Here is a 6,573-nt window from a genome sequence, read left to right as displayed (position 1 = left end):
AAATGTTTAGTTTTTACCCTAAAATTATGGGTTTTCAGTTTACTGACAAAAAAATCGAAATATTTTGAAGAAAGCAGATATGCTCTGGGAAAATCTTCATTTATTTAAAAAACAAAACAAAACAAAAACCAAAACACCGAGTTTCCATCAGTGGGAGGGAAATGCCGATGGACGTATTAGACCAGCTTTAGCAGAAATGCAATCCTTTGTTTTCTTCTAGGTGTCCTTTCTCAGATGCAGCTGGTGGAGTCGGGTCCAGGCGTGGTGACACCTTCTGCGTCTCTCACACTCACTTGCACCATCGCTGGAGATGCGGTCACTAACCCCTACTGGGAATGGGTCCGCCAGCCCCCGGGGAAAGAGCCAGAATGGCTAGGACAGGGGCACTTCAGTGGCTCTTCGTGGGCCACTCAGTACAACCCCGCTGTGCAGGGCAGAGTAACAGTCTCAGGAGATTCTTCCCAGAACTTGTTCTACCTGCATCTGAGCTCGCTGACGGCTGCAGACACCGCCACTTATTACTGCGCGAAAATGGGCTCCACACAATGATACGTGCCAGAGCAAAAACCCTTCTCATCGCCAGAAAGGGGAAGCATCTCTCAGCTTTGCATTAGCACCATCAGTGCACTAGCAATGCCCTAAACTGAACCAAATAGAAGGTGGGGTCAGTTATCTCCATTTTTCACGGTGGGGGCGGGGTTCGCCCTGGCACAAGGAGGTAAAATGATTTGCCCAAGGGCACACGGGACTATGAATACAACCCAGGAGTCCTGGCTCCCAAGCCACCCTGCTCTAACCGCTAGACACCACTCTCCCTCAAGAGCTAAAAGCAAAAATCAGGCCTCTTGGTTCCCATCCTCTCTACCTTCCCAATGAGTACAACGGTCTGTGCATGAGACTTTGGAATCAAGATAGGCATATAAGAGCTCAGGCAAACTGGTAGTTAATCTCTCTGTTATAAAAACTATATTCGGGATCCCACTATGCAGTGCGGGGCGCTGTACAAACATCTTGCCTCTCTCCGTCTGACTACTAGGGGAAAGAGTTTGTGACTCATAAGGAAGGGGATATGCAAATAGGGGTGATAATGTCCTGTTTTAATGAATGTCTGGCTCTTCACAGGCTGCATCTGGAGAGACAAACTCCAAACTCTTGTCTCTGTGCAGCTACCAAACAACCCCATGAGAACGTCCTCCTCCAACATGAGGGACGATGAGGCTTTGGCTCCATTTAGCTCTCATTGAAGTAGCTTTGGAAGGTATTTTCTAACCTAAATCCACTGGAGAAGCAGACAAATAGTGTATATTTGCTATTTTGATCCTAATATTTCTATCGTCTCTTAATTCCCAGGTGTCCGGTCCCAGGTGCAGCTGGTGGAGTCCCGAGGGGATGTGAAAAAGCCCGGAGACCCTCTCCGCCTCTCCTGCAAAGCCTCCGGGTTCACATTCAGCCAACGACTCCCGGATGGACTGGGTCCGACAGGCTCCCGGGCAGGAGCTGGAGTGGGTTTCTCTCATTTACACTGATGGGAGCCAACAGTATTACGCAGACTCAGTCAAAGGCCGATTCACCATCTCCAGAGACAACCCCAACAACCTGCTGTATCTGCAACTGACCGGCCTGAAGCCCGAGGGCACCGCCCGGTATCACTGTGTTACCGAAATGTCAGGTCCGCCTGCTGAGAGCCAATGACAGCCTGACAGGGATAAGGAAAGGTTGCGTTATTCTGCAGAAGAAAGGAGAGCTTTGCACCAAGTTGCACAAAAACTCTAACTCCGCACAAAAACCAAAAATCTTTTATACACACTCACACACAGGCTTCGGTCGTGTTAGCATTTGATTGGTGGTTAGCAAACCCTGCACTCCTGCAATCTGCTCCGCAAAAACCAGTTCAGGACTAGCTTCAACTGCCTCTAGACCGATAAGGGAAGACAGTTCAAAAGTTCAGACTACTGTGTCCCTGAGGTGTCCAATTTCCCCTAATGGTTGCCAGCCATTATAAGCTGCTTAACTAGCTGCCAGGGGGAAACTCTACTGACTGTCAACCAGGGGCGGCTCTACCTTTTTGGCCGCCCCAAGCAGTCATGCGCGGGAGGTGCCCCCGAGCCGCGGGAGCAGCGGACCTCCCGCGGGCATGACTGCAGGAGGGTCCGCTGGTCGCGCGGCTCGGCTGGACCTCCCGCAGCTGCGGACGGTTGGCTGGTCCGGCGGCTCCGGTTGAGCTGCCGCAGTCATGCCTGCGGGAGGACCAGCCGAGCCGCGGGACCAGCGAACCGTCCGCAGTCATGCCTGCGGCAGGTCCGGTCCTCCCGGGGCTCCGGTGGACCTCCCGCAGGCATGACTGGGGCAGGTCCGCTCGTCCCGGGGCTCCGGTGGACCTCCCGCAGGCATGACTGGGGCAGGTCCGCCGGCCCAGCCTGCCGCCCCCCTGGGAAAGGGCCGCCCCACGGCGTACTTGCCGCGCTGGGGTCTGGAGCCGGCCCTCGTGAGTCACAACTGTGCGGGAGAAGCACGGTGCGGGGAAGCCGGGCTGAGCTCAGACAGAAACCTGCCCTCGCTGGCTAAGCACAAACTCTCCGCTGGGGGGCGCTGCAGTTCTACAGCTCGCAGCGCAGAGACCGTGAGCGAGAAAACTCCGGTCCGCAGCTGCCTGCCTGTGACCCCCCCCCCCCCCCCCACACACACAGACACGGACTCACCGCCCTGTTAGCAGAGACCAGCCCGCAACTTCCCCTTGTGCCCAACACGCTCTGTGCCCCTCACTCCGCCCCTCCCCGCCTTTCCGATATTAAAGTGAGGCCCTTAAAGTAAAGCCAGGCGTAGGGTTTCCAGGCTGCCCTAGAGATACGGACACCTCATGCCTGTTCTAACCCCTCGGGAGCGCTAGAAAACCGCAGCGTCTGGGATTCAGGAGAAACAAGTCCCTGCTCTAATGAGTCTTTAATTACTTATAGCAAGTGCAACAGCCTTGCAATGCCCATGTCCCCTTGGGAGCTTAGCCCTTAATGTACAAATTTCTTGATACGCCCCTAAAATTCATCTTAAATAACGACACTCACATCGCAGAAAACATACACGAGGGGAAAGGAATAGAGAGAGCAGAACACAAGGACAAAAACAAAGCTGAGCTTGCTAATGTCTCCTGCAGTGACCATTGCAGCCAGGAGTAGAGAACAGACAGTGACACCCTTACGTTGACCGGCAGCTGACACTGTGTATAACCCGCCTGCTGGACACAAATACCAGCGGGTGTTCAGGTATTTCTCTAGGATTCCGTAACATGGGACAGATTTTTACCCGTCCTTATATAGCCCTTGGCGCTACTCACAGACCCAGTGAGCTACTGTCTCCTTTAAGAAACCTTCACTCTCCCAAACCCACCTCTCAAATTTTACAAAACAATCCCTGAAAAGCTTCGCCCACCCCTAAAGGAAACTGAGCTTGGCCTATGAGCACGCTGCCTCTCACCTGGGAGATAATACTCACGGCCTGACTGAGCAACATCCTGCATTATGGATCCTCTGGGGCTACGACTCTCATAGCAACAGAGGGGATCCTGACCAAACAATTTCCACTAATTTAAGATGCTGGTAGAATAATAATAAATAATAATTCTGTCTTCTAGTTCAGCTCTTCTAGAAAGAGTTGAATAGATTTTCTCCAACTCTTCAAGGAGAAGTAGTTTTCAGACAGTAGCAGTAATAACACCGCCTAGCTATTCTGCAATGGCTTTCATTCATAGATCTCAATGCACTGACAAAGGAGGTTCAATATAATTTTCCCCACATTTCAGACACATGCAAATCGAGGCACTGGGAGTGTTATTTCTTGCCCAAGATCACCCATCATACTAGTAGCAGAGCCAGGAATAACCTGCTGGATTCTCAAGTACCAGGCTAATGTGCCCCCACAAGATCACACTGCTCCAAGGATCTCACAAGAACAGAGGGACCAGCAGACAGAACTTACTGGAAGCTTTAAGCTGTCATGGCAAGGCCGCCCAGAGGGGGGGGCAAGAGGGGCAATTTGCCCCAGGCCCCGGGCCCAGCAGGGGCCCCCACGAGAGTTTTTGGGACCCCTGGAGTGGGGTCCTTCACTTGCTCCGGGGGCCCCGGAAAACTCTCGCGGGGCCTGAGCCCCTGGAGCTTCTTCTGCTCCCGGTCTTCGCTGGTGGGGGGTCCTTCCTCTCCGGGACAGAAGGACCCCTCCGCCGCCGAATTACCGCCAAAGCGGGACCCGGAGTGCAGCCGGGTCTTTGGCGGTAATTCGGCAGCGGGGAGGGGTCCTTCCGTTCCGGGACCTGCCACCGAAGTGCCCCGAAGACCTGCGGCGGGGGCTGCACTTCGGCGGCGGGTCCCGCTTTGGCGGTAATTCGGCGGAGGGGGATCCCCGCCCTGGGTCTTTGGGGCACTTTGGCGGCTGGTCCGGGAACGGAAGGACCCCCCCACCGCTGACTTACCGTCAAAGCGGGGGCCTCCTGCCACCCAAGACCCCGGGCCCCCGGAATCCTCTGGGCGGCCCTGGGAGTACTTTGCATATGTCCTTATTGAGTTTCATCCTATTTACCTCAGACCATTTCTCCAGTTTGTCCAGATCGTTTTGAATTTTCATCCTATCCTCCAAAGTACTTGCAACCCCTCCCAGCTTGGTATCATCTGCAAACTTTATAAGTGTGCTCTCTATGTCATGATTTAAATCATTTATGAAGACATTGAAAAGAACCAGACCAAGAACTGATCCCTGTGGAACCGGTTAAAAGACAGAAAACAAAGAGCAGGAATAAATGAACAGTTTTCAGAATGGAGAGAGGTAAATAGTGGTGTCCCCCAGGGGTCTGTACTGGGACCAGGCCTATTCAACATATTCATCAATGATCTGGAAAAGGGGGTAAACAATGAGGTGGCAAAATTTGCAGCTGATACAAAATTACTAAAGATTGTGAAGCGCCAGGCAGACTGCAAAGTGCTACAAAAAGATCTCTCAGAACTGGGTGACTGGGCAACCAAACAACAGACTAAATTAAATGTTGATAAATGCAAAGTAATGCACATTGGAAAACATAATTCCAATTGTACATAGAAAATGATGGGGTCTAAATTGCCACTCAAGAAAGCTTATGCCCAAATAAATTTGTTAGTCTTTAAGGTGCCACGGGACTCCTCATTTTATTTTATTTTATTTTTATTTTAAATACGGAACTGTTATTTACTCCTTCTCATAACACACGAACTAGGGGTCATCAAATTAAAGTAATAGACACCAGGTTTAAAACAAACAAAAGGAAGTATTTCTTCACACATCACACAGTCAACCTGTGAAACTCCTTGCCAGAAGATGCTGTAAAGGCCAAGACTATAACAGGGTTCAAAAAAGAGCTAGATAAGTTCATGAAGGACAGGTCCATCAATGACCATTAGCCAGGATGGTCAAGGATGGTGTCCCTAGCCTATGGATGTTTGCCACAAGCTGGGAATGGGAGACAGAGAAGGAAAACGTAATGATTAATTTTTCTGTTCATTCCTTCTAGGGCACCAGGCATTGGCCATTGTCAGAAGACAGGCTACTGGGCTAGATGGACCTTTGGTATGACCTAATATGGCTGTTCTTATGTTCTTATGGTCATATTTGAATGTGGCCCTTATCAGACACCAAAGTAAAAACACACAGTGCAGAAGAAGTGTATTTGGGGAATCAATTCTCAAGGTGTGATAACTAGGATTTGGATTTCAAAGGTGCCTAAATGTGCTGGCATCAAAATCCCATTGAGTTTTTTGGACACTAATGCTCTCAACTTCCTTTGAAAAATCACCTCATGCCACTACAGATCTAACACACTCCTGAAAGGAGACAGCAGGTTCCAAACACCTCTGGCCTCGATACAAACATAGATTTTCACATGATACTGCTCTGATCACTAATCGAATAGGCTTCACTGTAAGGGTGTGATCTAAACTCTGCTAAAGCCAGTGGTGGATCGTTCCATTTCCTTCAGTAAACTGCAGCTCAGCCCTTATATCTGGAGGGATGTGATGGATTTCAAGGGAGCTCTTTGTGCACTAGTAAGGTCAGGATGGCCCGGAACTCGCTGGGCACTGCCCAGGCACACGAATCCCTCTATAGAGCCCCAGGACCAATAGCTCTGATCATTCAGGGAAAGGGGTTGTGTCTCTCCTATAAGCAGAGGGATATGCAAATAAGGTGAGAGTTTCCTGTTCAAATCTGTCCCTCTCTCAGCCCAGGCTGCACCTGGAGAGACAATCCGCAGCCCCTGGGTCTGTGCAGTGACCAGCCAGGCCCCTGAGAACTCTCCCCTCCAAAACAGGGGACTTTGGTTTCATTTAGTTTTCATTTTTGCAGCTTTGGAAGGTATTTTTGTCTCCCGAGTAATTTGCACAGTCAGGTGAATGTGATACTGTTGCTCTTTTTATGTGATTTGTGTTGCGTCTTTCTTCCTAGGTGCCCGGTCGCAGGGCTTGGTGGAGTCCGGAGGGGATTTGAAAAAGCCCGGAGACTCTCTCCGCCTCTCCTGCAAAGCCTCCGGGTTCCCCTTCAGTAGCTACTGGATGGAATGGG

The sequence above is a fragment of the Mauremys mutica genome, chromosome 13 (genome assembly GCF_020497125.1).
Source record: "Mauremys mutica isolate MM-2020 ecotype Southern chromosome 13, ASM2049712v1, whole genome shotgun sequence".
Lineage (NCBI taxonomy): Eukaryota > Metazoa > Chordata > Testudines > Geoemydidae > Mauremys > Mauremys mutica.
This window is presented reverse-complemented; position numbering follows the sequence as displayed.